The sequence below is a fragment of the Mixophyes fleayi genome, chromosome 1, assembly GCF_038048845.1.
Source record: "Mixophyes fleayi isolate aMixFle1 chromosome 1, aMixFle1.hap1, whole genome shotgun sequence".
NCBI lineage: Eukaryota > Metazoa > Chordata > Amphibia > Anura > Limnodynastidae > Mixophyes > Mixophyes fleayi.
In genome coordinates this window covers 388906215-388933641 of record NC_134402.1, presented here as the reverse complement: position 1 = coordinate 388933641, position 27427 = coordinate 388906215, and the positions used below count along the sequence as shown (strand labels likewise).

Genomic DNA, 27427 nt, shown 5'->3' with positions numbered 1-27427 from the left:
TGGGGAGGGAGGTACTTATGGAATCCAAAACCCACGAGATCCGACAACGTAACAATGACATTTTGCCTCGATCTGAGGACGCGCAAAAGTACTGAGCCGACTCGCGAGCCTACTCGGATCCCCTAAGTTCGGGTGGGTTCGGTTTTCAGAAAACCGAGTCCGAGCATCTCTACTTTAAAGTAGTCACTTGTATCAAGTCTACCTTTTAGATTATAAACTCATTTGCACAGGCCATTCTTTACCATTGCTTGTAAGTAATTTATGAGTAATCCCTTAAATCATTAACGCTGTTTAATATTTCAGCACTTTATAAGTTAAGAATAATAATGTAAAGTATCATTAAAAATATCAAAATATATATGTGTTGGGACTTAGTAAGGAAAACAAGTTCTGTAACTCTTAATTTAAAGTTTAAAGCAGCCCAACTTGGGCGGAACCAGTTGTTCTTGAATGACAAGATCTGTGTTTGGTTGTCAGGTGAAATGTTCAGGTTATATGGTGTCTCTAATTAAAATGGTAAGCCACTTACTCACATTAACTGGCCAGCTATTTGTCTGGAAACATGGCAAAAATTGGCTATTGGTCCAGTGTACATAATAAAACAGTTATTGAAGTATACAATAAATAAATAAACAATATATTTAAGTTTGCATGGGTATAGTATAACACTTTACTGATAATGTAGAAAAAAACAATGGTTTTGGTGAATAATTCACCCATATAATTTCCAGGGTTATGAAGAAAAGCATAAAAAAATGGCAATTATTTGGCTAATTGTTGTTTTCATGGCAGTTTGGCAGAGAACACTATTGGAGAGGAGGGTACATTCTATATCTAGGTATGCAACTCATCATTGGCTCAGTTTAGATTGCCTTCCCGCCACTAAATATCTTCTTCTGCCCAATTGCCTATATTGTATAACATACTAATCTTATGGCCTTTTAATTAAAAATATCAATTGTAAAAAATAAATAGGCATTATTTTAGTTCAGTAGACATGAGTGTTTATTTTAAAGTGATCAGAAATAATTATTTGTAATGTGATTTTTCTTTTAATGTGAGTGTTATATGTTATTTAGTTTTCACGAGGAGAGCGGAATAAAAGGAATTTGGGGTTAGCCACTGTGAAAGATACACTATGGACCCAACTTAGTGTTAGGTACAAATCCGGCTAAAGGATGCGATTTGTATCTGGATAAACCATGCTGATGTGCCAGGGTTGAAATGCAACTTAATTTGCTTACAGGGAACATACTGCCTGTTTTAGCATGTAGCACATGAATGCTGCGCAGCGTTATTCTTATACTACAAATGAGCAAACTTTCTTGATGGGATAACTATAGCATGTGATCTATTCATCTTTGTATAACTGAACTTTTGAAGACAGCTTGCAATTAATGCCTTTACATTGCAAATAATAAAACAATACTTGCACTTGATAAGCATTTGCTTTGTTCATTAGCTATGGAATGTTTCTTATTTCAATGCACTTTAAGCAAAGATGCCATTCTGTACTGATTACTATTTTCAAAGCAGTGTGAAGTTTCATTTTATATGTAGATTTGTGTCTTGGTGAATCTATCCAATGCAAGAAAAATAAAAATTGCATACTGCAGTACAGAAAGACTAATGCTGTTTTGATACTGCTTATTTATTCAATCCAAATTAGTTTTTCTCCTCATGTTAAATTTAAACCTTGCATCAAGCTGTGTGTCTGTTTTATGACACAATGAGATTGATGAAAACAACATTTATAGGTTGTAATGCTAGTCGTCTTTCCATTCAAAGACAGAACAATTTTTTCCTCTTTTTAAGCCAAAAAACATCAGCCAATGCATTAGCCTAGTCTCTCCTGTCAATGTGTAATAAATAATTAAATTACGCCCACTTGTATGGCTTAGAATGTGTTTGATGTTAAGACGCATAAAATCAATCAATGACATAAGAAAGACCATATTATCAATATGTTTGTGTTCTTACGTAAAATATGCAGTGACAAAGATACAAGATATTGCTTGGAAATGCTTACTTTATTAGGTAGTTGCAATGTTTGTAATCTGTTTTCCTATATTATTACTATTTTCTGACTATTTGTCAGTTAATAAATTAATAAATTCTAGCCCTGGGCCTTTGTAGTGTTGGTGATCTTTGCCTTGCTTTATGGACTAGTGCGGGTACATTGGTGCGTCTACAAAGCATGCATTGACTTTTTGGCAGATGCCTCTGAAAAGTAGTTGTTACCAGAATTCATAAGAGGTAAAACCTTTTTGTTCCAAAAATTTGCGCACATTCCATGGAGTCTACCATAAGAGAGCACCATGACCTTACTTACGCTAGTATTTTTTAAATGGGCATTATCCCAACCTTTCAGTCTACATGGTAACATTTAAGAGAAGAATGGTATAGTTTAATGGGAAGAACTGTCACAACTGTCATCAATGGAAATAATAAAAATATCACCACACAGTATTCCTACTATCACATTAGCGCCCTTCCCCTCCACTTTATGTAATTATAAATGTATTTTTTTTTCTGCATTTTTATCCTATTTTTACAATATTTGAATTTAGAAGTCAACAATGGAGGCTCTGTATAACAAAATGCATTATACTTTTTATTATGCTGATTTCTGAGCATTCTATATCACTTACAGCTTAATGAACATTGGCATTTGTTTATTCTGGTTAAAATAGGAACTTACACACAAGTTTCTGCTGGCAAATAAAGCTCTGTAGTCCTTTAAAGTCAGACGTACTTCTCAATTATTCAATTATCTCATTTTAATTATCTTGTTCCATAAAAAGAAATCTAATTAATGGGCATCTAGCATATCTTGATATGCATCTCATGTTGAGTCTGAAGCAACAAGGAATGTCTAGTCCAGGCCAGCCATTAAGCTTGTTCTTTCAGTGATGGTCACTATCTTGGCACGTAAATCCATGCACTGCCACAATGCATACGGCCCACAAATACTGTATTTACCGGTCATATTTGCTTAAGGTCAGCTATGCAAATTAACCTTAGAGGAGCTCTCTCTGGAGCCCCTCTAAGCTCTCCTTTTAGGGTTCATGATTGTCTAACTAGCAGTCTCCTGCTAAATAGTTCTCTAGAAATAGACTAACAAGGTATCCTCTTCTGCCTCACCTTTAGCTTGGGTCTAATTTCCCTTGTGTCCCATAACATGAAAAGATGGGCTACTGTCAACTCTGAGCAGAATGATATAAAAAGGAATTGTTTAATTAAACCCTTTGTTGCTGAGCCGTTCTGACTCCTGTGCTGAGCCTATTTTGAGCTATCACATTCCAACATCAATTCCGGTAATTTATTTAAACAGTACCCAAAGTACCATTGTTTTTTTCAGAAGACTTTAATTTTTCAGAAAATGACGGTAGTTTGCTTATACATCCTGACACACTTAAAATAATAGTATCATAGTATATAGTATAGTATATACTATATGGTATATTATTATAAGTATTATTTTTACATAGTTGCACCCCATGTGTGCCAAGGGCAAGTGGGAATAGTCCTTAGTACTTTAGGGGTATATGGACAAGTCCTTAACACTGTAGGGACTATTACCAGATCATTTGCAGAAATATACCTTTCATGGACTCTTTGCCTATGTTTACATCCATCCCTGATATTGCCTTATCTTTGCCCCATAGAGATGTGCACAACGTTAAGCTGATATTCCAATTATACTTAACTAATACAATACAATTATAATTTAAGCTCCTTTGAATGTAGCAAACTTGGATGACTTTATAAAACAAGTATAATATCTTATGAGGAAAAAAATCAAGCCATCATGTAATATAATGCTTTTCATATTTGTTGTACATATACACATTTGAGCTTGTCCATGAATCCTTGAATTTCTGATGCTAAATACCCAAAGGAGTATAATCTATGAAGCTTTTTGCACTAGTTAATAAATGCTTCACTAAATAATTCTGAAACCTCAGTGTGCCTCTGGGAAGATAAGAAAATATAACCTGAACTGTATCCTCAACAAATTGTATTCTAGTGATAGATATCATGTGAATGGGGATGGCATACCAATACTGTATGTAAAAATGACTTGCTAATGTCACCAGAAATGTAAAATGTCCCAATTACCAACACTTGAAAGATAAATAGACAAGTGCTATGTAAAAAATGGAAGAATATATGTAATATAATATATATAATATATATATATATATATATATATATATATATATATATATATATATATATATATAAGTTCTTTGCAATAAACACCATGGAGATATATTTCCATAAATATGAATAAATAAGGAGGTACTTTGTCATTAATAACATGAAAGAATGCAGAGGTAGCAGATCCACTACAGACCTGCCAAGTCTCACTGTGTGGGATGTGATTTCAGACAGTGCCACATGGTCAAACTGCAGCATATATACTACTCCGGATAAAATGCACAGAATCATTTTACTCAGGGGGAATTTGCCTTAAGTGTTCTGGGTGGAATTCCCCTGTCATTTCCTTTCTTGTTACTCCTGGATTTCTCCTTTATTGGTTCTGTTCCATGCCATAACATATAATGGTCTGCTCGGGAAAGTGTGATATGTGGAATACACATTAAAAGGCTCAGTCACACTAATTGCTGCTGTAGCAAGACAGGGAATTTAGAGAGAGTGAGCGTAAGAAAGAGATAAATATAGATAAAGAGAATAAAAGTGAGAGAGAGAGTGAGTAAAGAAGATAGAGCATATAGGGGAAAGGAGAAATAATGAAATAGAGAGAAACAGTAAAAAGGAGAGAGAGGAAAATGTTGAAAAGAGAGTGTTGATGCAGGCATTGAACAGGATATCTCTGTAGAATATGAGGCTTTGATGCCCAGATGTGATGCTGTCACTAGCATTATTGTTTTTGTGCCTAGCAACACATTTGTTGGTGAATTTGCCATAGATAATTGTGAGGCTGACAGAGGCTCAGAGAGGCTGAGTCAGTTCCTATTGTTGCAGAAGTTTAGAGGTGATTCTGAGATTGTCACTAGGCTCAGATGCAATGCCTCAGTGGAATGGGGCAGGTCAAGTAGCCACCTAGTGACTTGTTGCCTTCTGACACATTTGTAAAGGGTACATACAAACATGCTATCAAGGCAGGTTACAGAGTTTCACTCTGACATCTCTCCTTCATTACAGCATGTTCCAGGTCCAAGGTATGGAGAGGGGCAAACCTCAGAGTAGGGTGAGCTCCTCACCCTACAAGCAGTGTATTATCCATAGATAGCATTATACTCCATGTGGCTAATCAGGCCCTTCATCTAGGGATTACGCTTTTTCTCTCTAACATTCACCATCAATACTAACACACAGAACACAGGGATAACTGGGTGAACATTATTGTATGGCATTATGCCCGATATAACAATTTGGCATTCACAGGTTTTTATATCTGTGGCAAAGTGTTGTCCAATGGCGAGCAGAATATGGACGTGAGCCACTGAGTCTTGTACTGGCATTTAAATTTGGACTATCCTCTTACGCTGCTCCAGTTGAATTCATAGATTGTCACCTGATCGCTTCTACACCGAAGGCCCGTAGCATTACAACAACACCATAAAAACACCCCAGGGTATTATGGTATGCTTAAGTATCTAGCCCAACATTATGTTCAATGACAAAAACAACTGCAACTTTCAGTCTGTAATGCTACAAAGACGATCCACAGCTTCTCCAAGAGCCATGATAGAAATTACAATGGCTGCTGAATGCAACAGAGACAAGAGATCCAAGTTGTCTCAGTCTCACACTTTTACCTAGTGTAGACATGTCAAATAGGGCATACATAGAAAAAATGCATACATTTATAATAGTTAAAGTTTACAATAAAACATAATTCAAACAAAAAACACTTTAAAGTATTAAGTCAGCAGTACCCACAAAGTCCAATGTAAACCAATCAATAATTCCTTTATATATGGCTAGAGGGCCTTAATTCAAGCTGCAACATTCCAGAGAACAAAATGTCAACACCACACGGTTGGATACGTTGCAGAGTTATAGAGGAGGGAAGGATGCTAGGAAACACAACCCACAATAGATCAAATGCATGGAAGATTAATAATAAATTAATTAAATATATGCACTTTAATTTGTGCTAATTATTATTTATCAAATTCTGAGTACTTTAGCAATGCCCTAGCCTTTTCTTGTATCTTGTGTTCCTGTCATGGGTATGGGATAGATGGAAAAAAATCACCAGTAGAATCACATTATTGTTAATTAAAATCCAAATCCAATGTACTTACATTTTTTCATAGATTGTGAGCAATATGGGACTAATGGTAATCCTGAACCAGGTAGAAAACAGGTGACCTGAATCCATTATGAACTATGCAACGTGTTGTGAAGTAGATATTTCTTCCTCAGGCATCAGGCGCATAGTTCATGAAGTCTTAACAGTACCATACAGTGTGAATTGTTCAGTGACATATTGTAAACTCTTTTAAAACGTCAAAAAATATTTTGGAATACATAAAACAATGCCACTAATTCCATTGTACTGTAAAATATCAGAAGGATGTTATTTACATTACAGTAAAGTATTCCGAATTTTTCTTTTTACATCTGAAGTCTCGTTTCGCCAACCTAATAAGATTCATTTTAAAACACTAGTCACAAAGGAAATGACTATTTTATGGGAATTGAAAAAATGGATGAAAGAAGATGACAGTACGCTGTTACTGAAAGTGTCCAAACATATTGTGCTACGACAGGAACTTTACCAATGTATGAATACATTACATAGTATACTATGAGTCACTTGTAAATGCCCTTGCACTATATTTAAATGGTGTGATTCTTTATAATAATTAGGAATTTACTGATTTATCAAATGTCACTCTCAGATTCACTGTAGCGACATGCTTGACTGTAAATTAACCTGCTTGACCATTTCACTGGACTTTGTCTCCAAGGACTAATTCATTTTCTAGCTTTCAGCAGTCCTGCTATGTCATTAATCAGAACAGAGCAATCTACTGCTTTATTCATTGAACAAGGTACACATGTGAATATGGTAATCTATAAGTAATTTATATTTGTCAAAAAAAAATGTCAAAATAAATTTGCTTAGTCTCTGATAAATGCAAAGGTTTTAAACAGCCAATGTTACATAAAACCTCCTTTCACTCATACGACAAGCAAAATGTCTAAATCTCATTTATCTAGATGTTTGTCATTGAAATGAATGGTATTGAGCAATGATAACTAATGACTATTTACTTCTGTTGGAAAAAGTGATTTATTTAGCTCCTCTATTTTTCTTGACTTGTTTAAAGGATAACTCCACACAAGACTAAAATGTTATATATTTGAAGTTAAAACTAATGTCTGGTGCGTGCCTTATGCTACTTGCTTGTTCCTTCTGGTAGTATATTATCAGTGGTTAACATTAGGGATGTGCACCGGCGACTTTTGAGGTCTCGTGTTTTGTGTTTTGGATCCGGATTTTCGTTATTTTTGAGGTTCGGATTTGTCTCGCAAAACACTTGACGAAAGGTCTCGGTTCGGATTTAAGGTATTGGATTCGGATTTTTTTTGAAAAAAACATAAAAAGTTTAAAAATCAAGTTTTTGGGCTTATTTTCACTCCTAGGCTATTATTAACCTCAATAACATTCAATAACAAGCATTTCCACTAATTTACAGTGTATTCTGAACACCTCACAATATAGTTATTAGTCCAAAACGTTGCAAAAAGGTATCTTTCTGGACTGCGTAGAGGAGTGGGTCACCACAATATCTTAAAAACCCTGAACTTTTATGATTCGCACCAATAAATGTACCTGGACTGCGTAGAGGAGTGGGTCACCACAATATATATAATAAGAAAACCATCAACTTGTTTGATTCGCACCAATAAATGTACCTGGACTGCGTAGAGGAGTGGGTCACCACAATATATTAAAAACCCTGAACTTTTATGAATCGCACCAATAAATGTACCTGGACTGCGTAGAGGAGTGGGTCACCACAATATATATAATAAGAAAACCATCAACTTGTTTGATTCGCACCAATAAATGTACCTGGACTGCGTAGAGGAGTGGGTCACCACAATATATTAAAAACCCTGAACTTTTATGAATCGCACCAATAAATGTACCTGGACTGCGTAGAGGAGTGGGTCACCACAATATATTAAAAACCCTGAACTTTTATGAATCGCACCAATAAATGTACCTGGACTGCGTAGAGGAGTGGGTCACCACAATATCTTAAAAACCCTGAACTTTTAAGAATCGCACCAATAAATGTACCTGGACTGCGTAGAGGAGTGGGTCACCACAATATATATAATAAGAAAACCATCAACTTGTTTGATTCGCACCAATAAATGTACCTGGACTGCGTAGAGGAGTGGGTCACCACAATATCTTAAAAACCCTGAACTTTTATGAATCGCACCAATAAATGTACCTGGACTGCGTAGAGGAGTGGGTCACCACAATATATATAATAAGAAAACCATCAACTTGTTTGATTCGCACCAATAAATGTACCTGGACTGCGTAGAGGAGTGGGTCACCACAATATATTAAAAACCCTGAACTTTTATGAATCGCACCAATAAATGTACCTGGACTGCGTAGAGGAGTGGGTCACCACAATATCTTAAAAACCCTGAACTTTTAAGAATCGCACCAATAAATGTACCTGGACTGCGTAGAGGAGTGGGTCACCACAATATATTAAAAACCCTGAACTTTTATGAATCGCACCAATAAATGTACCTGGACTGCGTAGAGGAGTGGGTCACCACAATATCTTAAAAACCCTGAACTTTTATGAATCGCACCAATAAATGTACCTGGACTGCGTAGAGGAGTGGGCACTGGGCACCACAATAAAATATATAAAAAACCTTCAACAGGTCTGCATTACACTACACATACGGCTGCTCCTCCATCCTCTCCATCATATACATGTTGGAGTTTTAGCGTGTGACAACCTCTTGTTTTTGATAATGTCAGTGCATTTTGAATATTTTTCAATTTGCCCCACACCACTGAATGTACTTTATCTATGATACGCATCTATCTATCTTGACTGCGTAGTGTGGTGGCCCCGGTACACAATTTGGTACCGAGGCCACAATATAATTAAAAAACCCTCCACGTGTCAGAATTCCACCAAACAAGTATCTGGACTGCGTAGTGGGGTGGCCCCGGTACCCAACTTGATACCGGGGCCACAATACCTCCTCCAAACATGCTACAGACAATTCGTCATTGAGATCCCATTAAGTATGTTAAAGACAGACAGGGTCCAAGTGTTATTAGTTGACTTTGTAAAAAAACTGTCCCTGTTGCACATAGTCATGCAATGAAGACTTACTTTTTCATTTAAAGGCACGATCTTTCAAGTGTAGTGTTTGTAAGTCTAAGTCATATTATACTTTTGGTAAAATTGGTTATTTTTGTTCCTCTTTATGTTAATTAATTAGTAATAGAATTAAAGTAGGAAATAGAATTAAATAGAATTAAAGTAGGAAATAGAGTGGTATAGAGTTGTAGTGTGGTATAGATAGAGTGGTCCACACAATATAATAATAAAACCCTCAACTGGTCTGAATTCCACCAAACAAGTATCTTGACTGCGTAGTGTGGTGGCCCCGGTACACAATTTGGTACCGAGGCCACAATATAATTAAAAAACCCTCCACGTGTCGGAATTCCACCAAACAAGTATCTGGACTGCATAGTGGGGTGGCCCCGGTACCCAATTTGATACCGGGGCCACAATACCTCCTCAAAACATGCTCCAGACAATTCGTCATTGACAGACCCCAGACAGACAGGGTCGTAGTGTTATTGTTTGACTTTGTAAACCCAAAAAAAGTCCCTGTTGCACTTGCACATAGTCGTGCAATGAAGACTGACTTTTTCATTTAAAGGCACGATCTTTAAAGTGTCAGAAAGAGAGAGAAGACACAGGAGAGGAGAGTTGTAGCTGGGGACCTGGGGTGGAAGCTCCCAGGCTCCCCCAGCATTGCCTGGAAGTCTGAGCGTGGTGACTGAGCCAGGGCAAGGAATGTGTGCCCTGGATGAGGGGGAGAACTCCATGCCACTATAGTGAACCCAAGAGAGAGGGGGACACTGCACATGGAAGAGGCCCTGGAGTGAGGGCTGCTACAAGAGGCATGGTAGCTGTAGTGTCAGATCCTGAGGCTGAGAGTACACAGAGTGACGTGTCAGAGCACAGGAGACATTATCCCCGCAGAGGAGGGATGAGCTGCAGTTGAGAGGTCTGCTGTTGAAATAGGACATGCACACTTTAACAAACCAATCATTTCAGCGACAGGGCCTACCAAACAACTTTGACTGAAATGATTGGTTTGTTTGGGCCCCCACACCAAAAAAGCTATTCATCTCTCCCTGTACAGACTAAACAGGCTCTACTGAGGCAAGATGTCGTCCTCATCCTCAACCTCTGATTCCTCTCCCCCTACAGTGTGTACTTCCTCCTCATCACACATTATCAATTCGTCCCCGCTGGACTCCACAACCACAGGTCCCTCTGTAGTATCTGGAGGGCAGTGCTGTACTTCATTGAGGAATTGATTATTCATTTTTATAAACATCATTTTTTCAACGTTGTGAGGAAGCAACCTCCTTCGCCGCTCACTGACCAGGTTCCCCGCTGCACTAAAAACTCTTTCCGAGTACACACTGGAGGGGGGACAACTCAGGTAAAATAGAGCCAGTTTGTACAGGGGCTTCCAAACTGCCTTTTTTTCCTGCCAGTAACAATATGGACTGTCTGACATGTCTACTTGGATGGTGTCAGCAAAGTAATCATCCACAATTTTTTCTATTGTGACAGCATCCAATGCAGCGAGAGTAGACATGTCTGCAATGGTTGGCAGGTCCTTCAGTCCGGACCAGATGTTATCAGCATCCCCGCCAGTGCCTCTTTTGGGAAAACTGAGCTTTTTCCTCGCAGCCATAGATGTGGAAGAAAATGAGGGTGGAGCTGTTGGCATGTCACGGTCCTCTTCAGAGGACAATCTCCTGACCAGCAGGTCTTTGCACCGCTGTAGATTTGTGTCCGCCGGAAACAGAGACACAACATACGCTTTAAACCGAGGATCGAGCACGGTGGCCAGAATGTATTCCTCTGACTTTAAAAGAGTGACCACCCTCGGATCCTGGCAAAGCGTACGAAGGGCTACATCCACAAGAGCTACATGCTTGCTGTAATCGCAATGGCTTACCAGCTCCTCCCTCACTTTCTCCAGCTGCTTCTGCAACAGCCTGATCAGGGGAATGACCTGACTCAAGCTGGCAGTGTCGGAACTGACTTCTCGTGTGGCAAGTTCAAATGGCTGCAGAACCTTGCACAACACGGAAATCAGTCTCCACTGCGCTTGACTCAGGCGCATCCCCACTCCTTTGCCTATGTCGTAGGTGGCTGTGTAGGCCTGAATGGCCTTTTGCTGCTCCTCCATCCTCTGCAGCATATAGAGGGTGGAGTTCCAGCGCGTCACAACCTCTTGTTTGAGGTGATGGCAGGGCAGGTTCAAGCTTTTTTGATGTGCCTCTAGTCTGCGGTAGGCACTGGCTGAATGCCGAAAGTGTCCAGCAATTTTGCGGGCCACCGCAAGCATCTCCTGCACACCCCTGTCACTCTTGAGGTAATGCTGCACCACCAAATTAATGGTGTGGGCAAAACATGGGACGTGCTGGAAATTGCCCATATTTAATGCCCGCACAATGTTACTGGCATTGTCTGACACCACAAATCCCCATGAGAGTCTAAGTGGGGTAAGCCACTGGGAGATAATTTCCCTCATTTTCTCTAATATGTTGGCAGCGTTGTGCCTCTTATTAAAGCCTGTAATGCACAATGTTGCCTGCCTTTGCATGAGCAGCCATTTTGTAGATGCTGCTACTGATGCAGCTGTTGCTGTTGCTGCGGAAGGGGATGCATCTACCCAGTGGGCTGTCACAGTCATATAGTCCTTCGTTTGCCCAGAACCACTTGTCCACATGTCCGTGGTTAAGTGGACGTTGGGTACAACCGCATTTTTAAGAGCACTGAGGACACTTGATCGTACTTCTCTGTACATTTTTGGTATCGCCTGCCTAGTGAAGTGGAATCTCGAGGGGATTTGGTACCGGGGACACAATACCTCCATCAACCCTCTAAATCCCACTCCACTGATGGCGGACACCGGGCGCACGTCTAACACCAACATTGCAGTTACAGCCGCAGTTATACGCTTTGCAATAGGGTGACTACTATCGTATTTGGTGGTCATGGCAAACGACTGTTGGACGGTCAATTGTTTTGTGAAAGACTGAGCGGTCTTACGACTTCCCCTCTGGGAAGATGACCGACTAACAGCAGCAACAGCAGCAGTGGCAGTAGTAGGCGTACCGCTGCAGGATTCCTCGGATGAATCCCGTATTGAGGAGGACTCAGTCTGGCTGGTGACTTGGGCTGCAGGACTGAATCTGATGGAGATTGTGGAGGAAGTTGACGAGGAGGGTGTTGCTGGTGTGTATCCAACTGGACCACGGGATTTAGGTGTCCCTGTACCAATGAGGGTCCTAGCCCCAGTTCCTGAACTAACCACTGAACTATGAAGGTTATTCAGGTGACGTATAAGGGAGGATGTTCCTAGGTGGGCAAGATCCTTACCCCTGCTTATTTGAGCTTTACATAAGCTACATATTGCCATACATTGGTTGTCTGGATTTGGATAAAAATAACTCCAGACCGAAGAGGTGCATTTTTTGGTCTTCTGACCAGGCATGACGATGGGCTTTTTCATCCCATGGACATCAGCTGTTTCCCCCCCTGGTGCCTCATTTACAATAACCACATCACCATCCTCATCATCAAGTTCCTCCACAGCGCCAGCTACATCATCAATAGCCTCCTCCCGAGCCACCTCTTCCCGTACAGTGATGGGAAGGTCAGGCTTGACAACCACCAACACCCTTGGACTCGCCTTGGGGATTTGTGATAATTTCTCTTTAGAAGGCAGAGTTGTTTGCTGTTTTGTTGCTGACAGCATAACTCTCTTCAATTTTTTGTAGGGGGGGGGAGGAGGAGGAGGGCTAAGATCCGTGGGTGAAGCTGAACCACTAGTCATGAACACGGGCCAGGGCCTAAGCCGTTCCTTGCCACTCCGTGTCGTAAATGGCATATTGGCAACTTTACGTTTCTCCTCAGATGATTTTAAGTTTCTCTTTTTGCTACTTTTTCTTAACTTGGGCTTTTTGGATTTTACATGCCCGGTACTACGAGATTGGGCATCGGGCTTGGAAGACGACGTTGATGGCATTTCATCGTCTATGTCATGACTAGTGGCAGCAGCTTCAGCATTAGGAGGAAGTGGGTCTTGATCTTTCCCTACTTTATCCTCCAAATTTTTGGTCTCCATTATATGTAGCACAAGATACTGCAGAATGTGTGAACTTGGTAATATTGCAGTACCAATGGACTTATAATGCTGGATTGGTTTTGCAAATTTGGTTATAATTATTATATATTTTTTTTTTTTTTTTTTAATTTTTTATTTTTTTTTATTTTTTACAAACTTGGGAATAATGGGGAAATAACTATGCCCTTAGAAGCACAGAGCACAGGACACAGCACCACTGGACTGAACAGGACACGGCACAGGACCCAGCAGCACTACGGAACTCAGCAGGACAGAGCACAGGACACAGCACCACTGGACTGATACTGCAGAATGTGTAAACTTTGTAATATTGCAGTACCACTGGACTTTTACTGCTGAATGTGTGAACTTGGTAATATTGCAGTACCAATGGACTTATAATGCTGGATTGGTTTTGCAAATTTGGTTATAATTATTATATATTTTTTTTTTTTTTTAATTTTTTATTTTTTTTTACTTTTTTTTTATTTTTTACAAACTTGGGAATAATGGGGAAATAACTATGCCCTTAGAAGCACAGAGCACAGGACACAGCACCACTGGACTGAACTGGACACGGCACAGGACCCAGCAGCACTACGGAACTCAGCAGGACAGAGCACAGGACACAGCACCACTGGACTGATACTGCAGAATGTGTAAACTTTGTAATATTGCAGTACCACTGGACTTTTACTGCTGAATGTGTGAACTTGGTAATATTGCAGTACCAATGGGCTTATACTGCAGGATTGGTTGTGAAAATTTTGTGGTAATTAAAAAATATTAAAGTAGTTTTTGGTATTTTATAAAAAAAACTTTTTTTTATTTTTTTAAACACAGGGGAATATTGGGGAAATAACTATGCCCTTAGAAGCACAGAGCACAGGACACAGCACCACTGGACTGAACAGGACACAGCACAGGACCCAGCAGCACCACTGACCTCAGAAGGACAGAGCACAGCACACAGCACCACTGGACTGATACTGCAGAACACAGCACAGCACAGCACAGCACAGCACAGCACAGCACAGCACTAAACAGCACAGAACTAAACAGCACAGAACTAAACAGCACAGAACTAAACAGCACAGAGGACCACCTAACACACCCTCCCTCTACCCTGATCAATGCCCGAGTGAAGATGGCGGCGACTAGCGGGGAATTTATAGGATCCGAGTATCGCGAGATCCGACAACGGGATTATGAGTCAGAGCCTCAGTTTCACTTTTGAATTTGGCGCCAATACCCGGATCTGTCTCGGATCCGACTCGGATCCGCAACGTTCGGGTGGGCTCGGATTTCAGAAATCCGAGCGCGCTCATCCCTAGTTAACATGCTTCATGTATGAAAAGAGGAGATTCTCTTAATGACTTCACTTTAACCACTTAAAGACAACAGGTTGTTTACACCTTAATGAGGGATATTTTTGTGTTTTGTATTGCATTATTACACAGGGAATAGATCTTTTGTTTTCTACTTTACCAAAACAATACTTCTTCTGTTGTTTGGGTACATAGGAGTTTATTTTGATAACATGTTCAAATCTAAATCTCAGTACTTAATTTGCAGATTAAAAAAACAAGTTAAAATAAGTGGAACTTAGATAATAAAGAAGTTGAACTAAAAGACATACAGTATGCTAGGAAGACATTTAAAGTTATATTTAAACATTATAGACTTGGACTTATGGGCCCTGTAGCACCTGCGTCCACTGCAGTTACTGTAGTTTTGACACTAGTAATGTCTTACATTTGCTAGTTTGACATGTAAACTCAGGGGCTGCGTTTCGGCAGCGCTGTCCTATACAGCAGCCACGGTGCTGTCAAAGAAGCGTCCGCGGCAGTGCTGTATACAATACACTATGGTGGGCACTTAGTTAGTGGAGGGGGGGTTTCTGAAAACCCAGAAACCCCCCCTGCGTGCGCCACTGAAACCTACAGTACTCCAGGTGCTTACAATATTACCCAAAGTAATTCCTAACAGGTATGATATAGGATGTTTGTATATGAGAACATATAATACAAATACTTTGTCATTCATTTTAACTGGCAAATGTTTAAATAGTTAGCATTGAGTAGGACGTTTTGGCTAGTGAAAAGAAGAAGTAGCTTCTTAAACCACCTACTTGTTTGACCACCTCACTGTTTATTGTAATGAGTAGAAACCGAGGACAGCACTGGGAAAAGTAGTCACTCATGCACTCTTTGTATAAGTATTTTGGTACCGTTATCAGAACGTGGCTGTACAATCACCACAAACTGGGAGACACATGACATAAGACAGTACTCTTGCATAAAAGCAATAGATAAATTGGTTAGAACAGAGATAAACCAAACACTCCGCAGGTTTGATTGGGAACGGCAATCTCAAAGACTAGCACAAGCCTTGAACAAGCAGTAATAATCAGAAAAGGTCATTTACAACCCATAAAATCTGCAGACTTCTAAGACCTCTTTTTAGCCTTGTTTTCCAAGTGAATTCTAAAGTGCAAGACCACAACATGTTCTTTGGAAACATCACTGCAAAATCAATCTGCTCCTTGATTTGTGGGTTGGCAGTGCATAATGTGAAGATTGGAATCAGTAAAAATGTCACATAAAAGTCAAACGTCTACTTTAGAACCACCCACTTTATTGATTTAAACATGTTTAGGTTTTTCTACTAAAATACCGTTTGGTTTACCTTTATGTATGTATTGAATTTAAATTGACAGTTAGCAAACATCTCATTTACAAGGCAAACTGGATGTGCAGCTCAAAAGGCCTAGCTGAGTGCTCAAGGTAAATGTAGTTTAAGTTTTTAAGAAATCCCAATTTAGTGTTTCTTGAGCAGAGGACTGAAACACTCTGAATGTAATGAATGTAACAGAGACAGAAAATACTGTTTTCAGCCAAAGACATGTGATTATCCCACTAGACAGGATGTGTTAACAGACAATCTGACATTGAGGATTCTAAATCACTAGTCAGTCTTGCCTTTAAGATTATTGTTACAGTGTATATTTTCACAGAATTATCTCTCTCAGCACTTGAGGTTCACTGATTCAAAATTTCAAATATTGTAGGATTATTCAACATTTCTAAAAAAAAAAACAGCTGCAAATACAGATACAATTACAACTCAGCACATTTCCGGTCTTTGTACAAATGTCAAGACCTAATCCCAGACAATGTTAAAAAAATTACTCTAAGCCACTGGGAAGATGAAATCAGCTGTGGAATTCAAAGAGAAACTGGGACAGGTTAACAAAATGTTTTTGCACATAAAATACTATAAACTACTCACGAACCAGTCCACATTTATATAAAGGTTAAACAGCAATGTTCTCATTGGATTGTCCACCAATCAATTTATCCTCTGCTATATTTTCAGTGGATTGTCTCCAAAAACATACTAGTAGGTTAATTGGCTGCTATCAAATTTACATGTGTGTGTGTATGTGTGTGCATATCTTAAGGAATTTAGACTGTAAGTTCCAATGGGGTATGGACTGATGTAAGTGAGCTCTTCTGTACAGCGCTGTGGAATTAGTGGCACTATATACAGGGGGGGGCTGGCTTGACTCAATAGCCTATTAGGGACATTTTAGAGGGAAAATAAATACAGGGGTCCCAGTGACCCAGCCCAAGATAGCCCACTATGGGACTAGCTCGAGGGACAGATGCCCCCCTGTCCCCCAGTCCAGCCTGCCCTAGCTATATACATAGCTAATGACTACATTGCACTGTTCTCAATGAATTGACCCCAAGTCATTTCATCCACTACTCCACTTTGTGGCTACTTACAAGGGCAAATACAGATTTTTAGGTTTTAAGATGCTCTGAACTAGGGGATGCCTGGCAAATTTTAGGGCAAGACTCGACTATTAGGAACATTATAAAGGAAAATAAAATGCAGGTGGCCTTGTGACCAAGCCCAACGTTGCCCACTATGGGATTGGCCTGGGGGATGGATGCCCCATGCCCTCCAGCATAATCTGCCCCTGCTCTGAACAAATATGTTTTTGTTTTGTTTTGTTTTTTTAAACTTGTCCCAATAAGTCTAGAACAGAAATTGTAATCAAGTAAAATTATTTTGGAAGTAATGCTGTACCCCATTCTCCTCTTCCCGCTCTGCCCATTTGAAATGCTTCTCCTGATTGAAATTCCCAGGAGATTTGGAATTTCAACAGGAGGTTTTAGATTGTGGGTTTATTTGACAGTAAGGAGGCTAATCATTATTATTTACTACTCTAAGTAAAGCTTTCTGTATGTATGCCATTTGTACTCAAGTATTTGCTGTTTTAACCTGTACAGTTGAAAATCCATAGAACCTTATAAATTGGTTCCTTGCTATCTAATCATATCTTTCCCCATTCCTAGCTGATTTCCAAATTCATCAGTTAATGATGTCACATACATATAGTTATAAAAGAAACACAATTTCCTCTCTGTGAACCAAGCTGGATGCGTTATTCACTTTCTCTGCTCAGGTTTATTCAGTCTACAGAAATGTTTTTACTTTCATTTTGCTTGAAGTACATTGGCAGAATAAATTCCATTATAAAAGGTGCACTCACATTACTTGTTCTAAATTATTAGATTTAATAATGCTTAAAAATGTACAATATTTGCCTCCAAAAGTGCACATACAAATTAAAGATGAGCCGTTCGGATTATGTGAAATTCGACAGATCTGAGTTTTGTCATGACTATGTTTCTCATGCTAGAATCGGATCTGAAAGCTAGGCAAAATGTTACTAATGGGAAAATGTAGGTTCACATGAGTTTTAGATCAATATCTTTCATATATGTAGCCCTCTCTGTTTTCATCTGTGATTTTAGAAGAGATAGCATGTGGGGAGAAAGGTAGCTGCAGTTCTGTGCTCTAAAAATTGCAGGTAGAGGGTTTGACAGGGTGAATAAGACAGTTTACATAGCAAGCAATAGCTGTGATTATTTATTTTACTGCAGTTTATTTATGCAGAGATCAGTCTGCTAGACTAGTCTGTCAGAGAGTTCAGAGTAGTGGCTACTGGATGTTAGAGTATATATACCTATATGGTACTATAGACATAATTATAGCTAGTATTTAGTGGATAAAAAACAGGGTACTGTTACCATATGACTATGAGCAGCAAACCCCCAAAAAACAATAGATTTCTTTATTTTTAAAATAGTGTTTATAGTTAAAACAATTTTGTGAGGGGCAGTTTCAGTGACATCTTTATTAAGCAGGCAAAAAACAGGGTGTTTGAGTGTGAGCAGCACACCCCAAAAAAAAATATACTACTTTCTTTTAAAACCTATACTGTCTACTTTTTGCTAGTAGGGGTTCTGCTACTGCTGCTACACATACTAGAATGCCCATTGCAAAACATGGTTATACATCTTCCTTAACATCCCATGCACCACTTTCTTGCTCAGAGTATAGGTATGTCACCACCAAAACAGACAAATCAGTGCCTGAAAATTACCTTGAAGTTGAAGAACAACTTGGGCACTCACAGAATCCTGAGGAGAGGCTTAGGGTATCCATCAGTGCTATATGTGAGTCTGACATTTCCTATTCTGACAGTGCAATTAAAGAGCAGCCTCCTTCCAAAATTTCTCAACCATTTAGAAATGTAAGGAAGAGTAGTAATAATGATGATGATTTAGACATTGAGAAATTGAGAATGCTACTTTGGAGATTGCAAAATGTGCAAGAGGATGAGGGAGATAACTGTGGATCTGAAAATGAATGTGTTGTTCTTGAATGAGATAATGAGGAGAATAATGACGATTGTATTAAATAATGCAGAATCTGTTAATTCACCTTATGTGAATGGGCTTTAGAATTCTGGTTGTCCTTACAATCAGACGGGGTTCCCATGATGGGCAGAATTTTCTAGAGAGGGTATAAGAACAATGTTAAAATTTCTGCCCACAATTAATTCACCTTGTCTAATTTGACAAATTAGCGAACCTAATTTTCTAAAAAATGTGGCCTAGTTTGTATTTGGAGCATAGATATTGACCAGTGTGCATTTGAGATTAATGAGTTTGATGCCAACAATCAAAAATCTAGGTGAGGCATATGTCACCTATCAAATATGCTGGTTAGGGAAGAAATGCCAAAGGCATTGCAGGGGCCAGCGTTTAGCCAAGGGCTCCAGGGGGTTTGTGGTGGAGGTGGAATAAACACGTAGGCATATAACAAAAAAGCAATGGGAGGGTATTGAGGTCTCCGCAGTGGACCAAATGAGGAAAGGGAAGGTGCAGTGGGGTTGCTGAGGTAAAGGAAAACAAAACTCCAAAACAGTATAACATTTGTAGGTGAGGCAAACCAAACCGTATACTTTGAAAAAATGTGATGCCTCGATAGACAATTCAATACATACATGCAAAGCAAAAACACTCTAGTCAAACACTCAGTCTAGTCAACATTAAATGAAAAATGTCAATGCGTATAGCAAATAGAAAATACAATAAAGTGGCTTTAATTAAGGCCATTCAATGAAATAGAATAAATCTGGTCCCACCTTTTGACAAAGTGGCTACTATTAAAGTAGTTCAATATGTCAGTCTGTAAATCAATTCAATTTCTGAACCCACCTTTTGACACAAGTCATGTAGTGTGCCATTCTTACTGCCAGTTCACCCAGACACGTATTTCTGTATATAGGTAGGTGACATTTCTCTGGCGATATATTTATATCATATAAAAAGTAAAACAGAACATCAAAACCATGTGGACTCTACAGAAACATATAAATTAACAATTAGAAAGTGTGATTTTCCTCAAGGAAAGATTCTCAGGAATGTCGTGTCAGAACCTGATTGGTGGGTAAGGGTAAAAATGAGAGAACAACAGTAGCAGACATAAAACATGCAAATCAGAACATAAAGGATACATAAGTGAGGACCACAGATTTTGTCCATGCATTTCCTTTTTAATATATGGGTGGTCAAAAAGATAATTTCATCTTGCACTATTTTACATTTTACTTGGTCTATCATCATGTGTTAAATGTCTACTGATGCCACTGCTGTCCATCTAATGACTTCTTATTCTTACTGACTCTTCATTTTCCAATCCATGATGCATGTTGTTCAGAATATAGTGTGCATAGTCTTTCACCATTTTTCATCTGGGTGCAGGCCACCTTAGTCTATCTACTTGTTAATGTGTCTACAAATGATGTTGTTCTTCTAATGACCTCTTATTCTTCCTCTTCACTTTCCATGAGGCATGCTGTCTAAAAATGCAGCCCACTATTGTCTATCTACTTATCGAAATGTCTACTATATCTATTCTCCATTTCAATAACCAACAACCAAAAGGTATGCTTATGTGTGGGCCTAAACAAATCAAGCACTTCAGCCACAAAAGAGGCAGTACCTGTGACTGAATTGTTTGGTTTGTTAAACTATGTGAATGTCCTTTCTATCTTTAAATCAAACAGTTTTTTTTTTTGTTTTTTTTTTTTCTGAGAACAAATAAACAACAAAACTAAAGTTTACTAAACCCACACAGGGGCACTTAACATATGTCATATAATCAAACACTGTACAAACATAGAGCACTGCAGACAAAGCATCCATCCTTTCAAAATCAAAGCGCATGTATAACATTAGGTCAAAAGGGAAAACAAACAAAGTAGAATACAGTGTGCAAGCAAGGTTATACATTACAATGTGCAATGCAGATATGCAATAGAAACAAAAGGAATAGACATGGGAATGGACTGGGTACAAATTAAAGCGAGCAATCTAATTCTTGCAGCTCCTCCAGAACAAAGTGAGATATTCTCCTCCTGTACCAAATCTTTTTATATATAACATGCATCAGGGGCAGGCTGGGCCAGACATGAAAAAGGCAATTTTGGGCCGGTACAGGGACCATCCCAAGTGTCTATTACTTTGTGGCTGGCCCCTCCTCTGGGACCAGCCACAATCCATCACTGGCTCTGCTTGTCTCTCCCCTCTCTCTCCGGTGTCACATGGGACGCGCACCAAGTGACAGGTGCCATCCCATGTGTGAAGATCAGCGCACTCAGATAGAACAAGGTAAGTGGTGTGTATGTGTGTGATGTCAGTAAAGTGTGTGTGATGTCAGTAAAGTGTGTGTGTGATGTCAGTACAGTGTTTGTGTGATGTCAGTACAGTGTGTGTGAGATGACAGTAAAGTGTGTGTGAGATGACAGTAAAGTGTGTGTGAGATGACAGTAAAGTGTGTGTGAGATGACAGTAAAATGTGTGTGAGATGTCAGTACAGTGTGTGTGTGTGATGTCAATACAAAGTGTGAGGGAAGTGGGATCTTAATTTAGTGTGGGAGGTAGTAGGGGGCTAGTTATTTAATGGGTACTATTTTGTTTGTGGGGTGGTGGGAGCCAATTTAATTTATTGGTGGGGCTGTTGGGAGGGCGATAAATAGGTTTATATATTAAATGTGTTTGCTATCTAATGTCAGGGTTGGTTGCAGGAAAATAGATCTATTTAGCAAATGTGAATATTATTATTTTAAGGTTGGGATTAGAGGAAGGCCTAATTATAAAACGTGAGTGTTATTAATTTAACACTGGGGGCTAGATTTACTAAGCTGCGGGTTTGAAAAATTGGGGATGTTGCCTATAGCAACCAATCAGATTCTAGCTTTCATTTATTTAGTACCTTCTACAAAATGACAGCTAGAATCTGATTGGTTGCTATAGGCAACATCCCCACTTTTTCAAACCCGCAGCTTAGTAAATCTTGCCCCGGAACTTTTTGGAGTTTTCTAAATTTTATGTACCCATTTTTTTTTCCAAATAGGGCCTCCACTATTCCAGGATCCAGACAAGCAGCAAATGAATTAAGAAGCCAGCAGTCACGAGTGGTGAAAGTGATAAGAACAGGTAGGAGAGACCAGGACAGTCTGCCAACTGTCCTGAATCTGGTGGAACAGTCCCGAATTTGGGTGACAGTCTTGCTTAGGACAGTTGGGAGGTATGTTCCGCTTCACCGTATACTGCTCGTGAAGGCAGAACTGCATGCACCTAACTATAGTGCCTATGTATTTGTCTAAAATTATAACCATGTAACATCATAGGGGACCCCTGTCTAACATACATCCTGTCCCCCCAGCTCTGGGCCAGAGTGTCAGATTGACACCTAGTGCTCTACTCCTCCTTCCACCCCTAATATTATTTGGTTTAGGTTAACCCTAAAACAAATAACCCTATTAGTATATAGGGCTTTTTGCATTTTGATAAATCCCATTATAATCAGCCAAGTATGTTTAAAATGAAAAAAAAAAATGGTGTAGGGAGAAGGAACATATAAAATAAAATGCAATATAAAGTGAGGTCTGTTTTTTTGTTGCATTATTTATTTTTATTATTTAAGATTTAATATTCATAATAATAAAGTATTGCTGGATTAAGCAACACTAAAATAGCCTCTTTTTATATTGATCAATATATATTGTACTGAAAACCACCCTTTAAGAATGGGCCGCTACTTATGGGCCAGTGCTGTGTGCTTGCTCCCCAGGCTAAAGTCTGACTTCTGTTTTAGAGATGTTAATTTTGAGAAAGCGCAAGGACATCCAGGAAGAGATGGCAGAGAATCAGTAAGATACAACAAGAGAGGAGGGTGGAGGAAAGATCAGGAGAAGAGATGTGGAGTTGAATGTCGTCAGCATAAAGGTGATATTGAAGACCGAAGGAGGAGATGAGAGCATCAAGGGAGGGACTATAGAGCGAAAAGAGTAGAGGGCCGAGAACAGAGCCCTGAGGGACTCCTACAGGGAGAGAGGAGGGGTGGAGGAAGAACCAGACGTGAATACAGATAAGGAGCGGTTAGCTAGGTATGAGTGAACCAGGCGTCGACAGATCCAGAGAGGCAGAAAGAGAGAAGAGTTTGCAGCAGGAGGGGGTAGTCCACGGTGTCGAAGGCCGCAGAGTTTTCGAGGAGGTTGAGTAGGGAGAAGTGACCCCTGGATTTGGCTGATAGGAGATCATTAGTAACTTTGGCCAGGGCAGTTTCGGTGGAGTGGAGGGGCGGTAACCGGATTGGAGAGGGTCGAGGAGGGAATTGTCTGAGAGGTGTCTGGTGAGACAACCCGCTCAAGTAATCTGGAGGCATAGTGGAGAAGTGAGATAAGACGATAATTAGCAAGAGAGGTGTGGTCGAGATTGGGTTTTTTGAGGATAGGAGAGATAAGATTGTGTTTAAATGAGAAGGGGACTACACCAAAGGAGAGTGATAGTTTGAAAACGTGTGCAAGGTAAGAGCAGGCAGTGGGAGAGAGAGAGCGAAAGAGGTGAGAAGGGATGCGATCAAGAGAACAGGTAGAGGATGGAGAGGAAAGAATAAGGGAGCGAACTTCTTTACCCAATGTAGGGCAGAAGGAGTACCAGAGTTGGTTGTTGGAGGGAGGTGAAGCGATGAGGGTGGGAGGAGATGATGTTCAGTCTAATGGCCTCAATTTTGGAAGAGAAAAAGGTGGCAAAGTCAGAAGCGGAGAGGGAATGCGGGACAGGTGGGGTGGGGGAGAGAGAGGAGGGAGTTGAAGGTGGCAAAGAGGATTAGAGGACTGAGAAGAAATGAGGGACATAAAGAAGGATTGTTTAGCGAGGGAGAGGGCAGAGCAGATTGCTAATGATTCATAATGCTAATGATATAAAATGCTAATAATACAGAATGCTAATGATACAATCTATATGAGATCATTTGAATGCCTTCTGTTTAAGATTTCTTGTATTTATTATGTGTAGTGGAGGGCTTTTACTCATCATAATTTTACTTAACTTGACCTTATTAGATGCTCTGTCTGAGTACTTTTCAAGCTGCAGGAGCAGTCAGTCCATATATTACATTGGTGAGATTTATTTAGATTGAAACAGTTGTCTGCAAATTAGATTTTAGCTGTACATATTTGGCTGTAGTTGGAATACTAGAATGGCATTTTCTTTATACATAGATAGCTACAGTAGCAATTAAGAAGCGATCTGTATGCTGTCTGCTTCAACTTCATGTCCCCAACTTGCGCTCCATATGGAGCACCACAGAGGCATTGAAATCACTGAGTGAGTGACATTATGGCACTCATAGTTTTAAGCAGAACCATTGGCTCTCTAAGATTTGTAAAATTTTAGAGCCGGCCCTGGTCACTGTATTTCACTTAGTGCATTTAATCACTCTGATGCTCCTTCAGCTTAGGCAACATAAACATTGGCACGGATCTGTGCTCAGAAGCTGTAAGTAAAGTGTAGAGACACTTGAGGTGGTAATAAGGTAAATGTATGCTATAAATCAGAAATACATCAAAGTGTAATAAAAGAGATATTGACCAGTTAAAAATCAGATTTCCATAGGAAGATAAAGTTGTATTGGGAATATAATGATGTACAGCTAATGTTTAGCTGAGTAGATGAATATAGGGAAACAGGGCTAGTAAGTTGGGAAGATATTTATGTGCTATCACTGTTTAATTTGAGCACTTTTAATGTAGAGCGATTGGACACATACTTCCAGTGAGCGACTGTTTATGGTACATCTGTACATGAATTATTTAAGTGGTAATGTGGTAAAATCTATTTGTCATATTGGCAAGTATTATCTAATGGACATGACCTACAAATTGCCATATAAAGAGAAGCTACTTGTAACAGTCATATATATATATATATATATATATATATATATATATATATATATATATATATTTAAATTTAAATGTTTCAGTAGTTTTTTTCTTTTAGACAAAACTTATCATAGAAGATATATATTTCCTATGCACAAACAACATTAGGCATTATCAATTCAGTGAGAGATACAGTGGCAGAGCGGCGTTTGTGGGTTTACTTCAGAGTGAGACATACGTCCATATGCTTAGCATATCTGTGCCTTTTTTTTCACACCGCTTGTGCGCAGAAAGTGACAGCGCAATTGCGGTTCTTCAGACCTGCAATTTATTTCCACTAACAACTCCTTAAATCTGGAAAAGAAGGGTTGTTGTAATGTAGGCATTGTACCATACATCCCATTGTTTCAGTAGCCAGCATTGGGACTGGGGGCATGGTCATGTCACGGTGGGGGGGTGGCCACTCCCCCAGAGCGCTACCTGCGGTGTAAAGCACTTAGAAATCTCCCTTCTCCACCAAACATTGCAACACCTGGTGGAAAATACCTTGAAACCTTCACACCTCCAGGAGAAATATGTGCACAGGTGGGACAATGGGACTGAACCCTAAAATTGGGACTGTTGGACTGTTGGGAGGTATGCTTTACAGTAAGGGCATGTTTGAGCAATTCTATATGTATTCAGACTGGGGCACAGTAGTACATATATTATTTGCAGGTGGTCAAGGTTAGGTGCATTAGCGGATGAGGAGGATGACCACCTGAAGTACTCTAATTACTGTTTGCAATTAGAGGATTACAAATTATTTGCATATTGAGACATTAGTAGTAGCTCAGTTCTAGTTTAGAATTTGCCCAGTCGGTTGTAGCAAAGATAACTTTCTTTGGATAAGTTGGGAAGTTGTTCCTGCTGTATTAGCTAGGTTATTTAAGTTAAAATGATGCTTCATAGCAATTGTGTTTGTAACACATAAAATAAAAGGTTTTTATACATGTTGGCAAATTCGATGTAAATGGACACATCTATTACTCATTTACACCAGGAGGCATCTTCAACTCTGAACAACATACATACACATACACTTATTCAGTCACAAGTTACAATTACACTTGCATTCCACTCAGGCTTCCATTCCACTTAAGTGACTTTTGACAACATGGACATGTATGTTTGTGTGTTAGGGAAAGTAGACTGTAAGCTCCAATGGGACAAAGACCAATGTGAATAAATCCATATTTTCTGGAAAGTTATGCATAATAAAATGGGTCTTTACAAATATGATAATAATAATAATAATAATAATAATAATAATACCATATTTTGGTAATACAATGCAACCAGTCAAACTAAATTTTTTGCTCCTGTTTATCTAAGGCCTCATATACACAGGTGTTATTTTAAAGTGTTTACTAAACCTTTTTGACCTGGCTGGTCTAAGAGCTCTCTCAAACTGGGTAAGGACATCGGTCCTGCCAGAGTCAGTCTGGGCATAAGAGAACTTGAGTTTTATTTGGTGCAGCAATTCACTACAACAAGTGAGTGGTGTGGTGTGGGCTAGGACTAATGCCCCTCACTGGTTTTTCAGCTACAATCTTAGAATTTTTTAAAATCTTTTGTTGAGGCAAAGGAGAATTACATCAATGTTGCACCACAGATATACAAGATAAAGGTAGATGCATCGAACAGGATGGTCAGATCCCAAGTCAGAGAGTGAAATAGAAACAGCACAAATAATACAACATATGAGTGCATATGAGAGTTCTATTCACAATAAAACAATTAGTGAAATAGCGAAGACCTGGGAGGAGCAAGGGAACCAAGTGCCAGGAGTATATCCAAAACATTAAGTAATAGGGGGTTCCCTCAAATACATCCGAGTCTCATACCAAGAAGTGTGGCAGAAACAATTCCAGATTTGTTCTTTTGTCGATAATTATAATGTATTAGTAAAACTCTCCCATGTTTCAAATAATTTCTTTGTTTTTACATATTTATGTAAAGCGGCCTTCGAACAATTAACAATCCATGCGGAAAATAAGAGAGAGTTTATCTTGGAACAGTGTTAATGCATCCACATTTGGAGGATGCTCTTATGAGCTGCTGCAGATGTGGCCAATGAGAGCTTTTTGCCACCCTTAGTTATTCTAGTAGTGAATGGTAAAATTCCCCAAATCGCCCAATCAGGTATATAGGTAGGTAATTAACCAGTTCATCAGTGGCAAACACGCTGGTGCAAAAATGTCAAATCATGAACATTTAAACAGGTCAGCTGAAGGACAGTAACACATAGGGCATGTGGAACAATCAAGTGTTCCTATTAGATGTCCTATATGTGGAGAGATATAGGGCCTTTGATATATGTTAATGAACATTTCCACATAAGAGGAGGCTGCGAACAGTTTA

General features: G+C 39.3%; 1 protein-coding gene across 5 annotated transcripts in view; it reads left to right on the top strand.

The window, feature by feature from the left end:
- Positions 1-27427, top strand: part of EDIL3 (EGF like repeats and discoidin domains 3) — a 557778-nt gene that overhangs the window by 193284 nt on the left and 337067 nt on the right. The gene's annotated exons all lie outside the window — the stretch shown is intronic.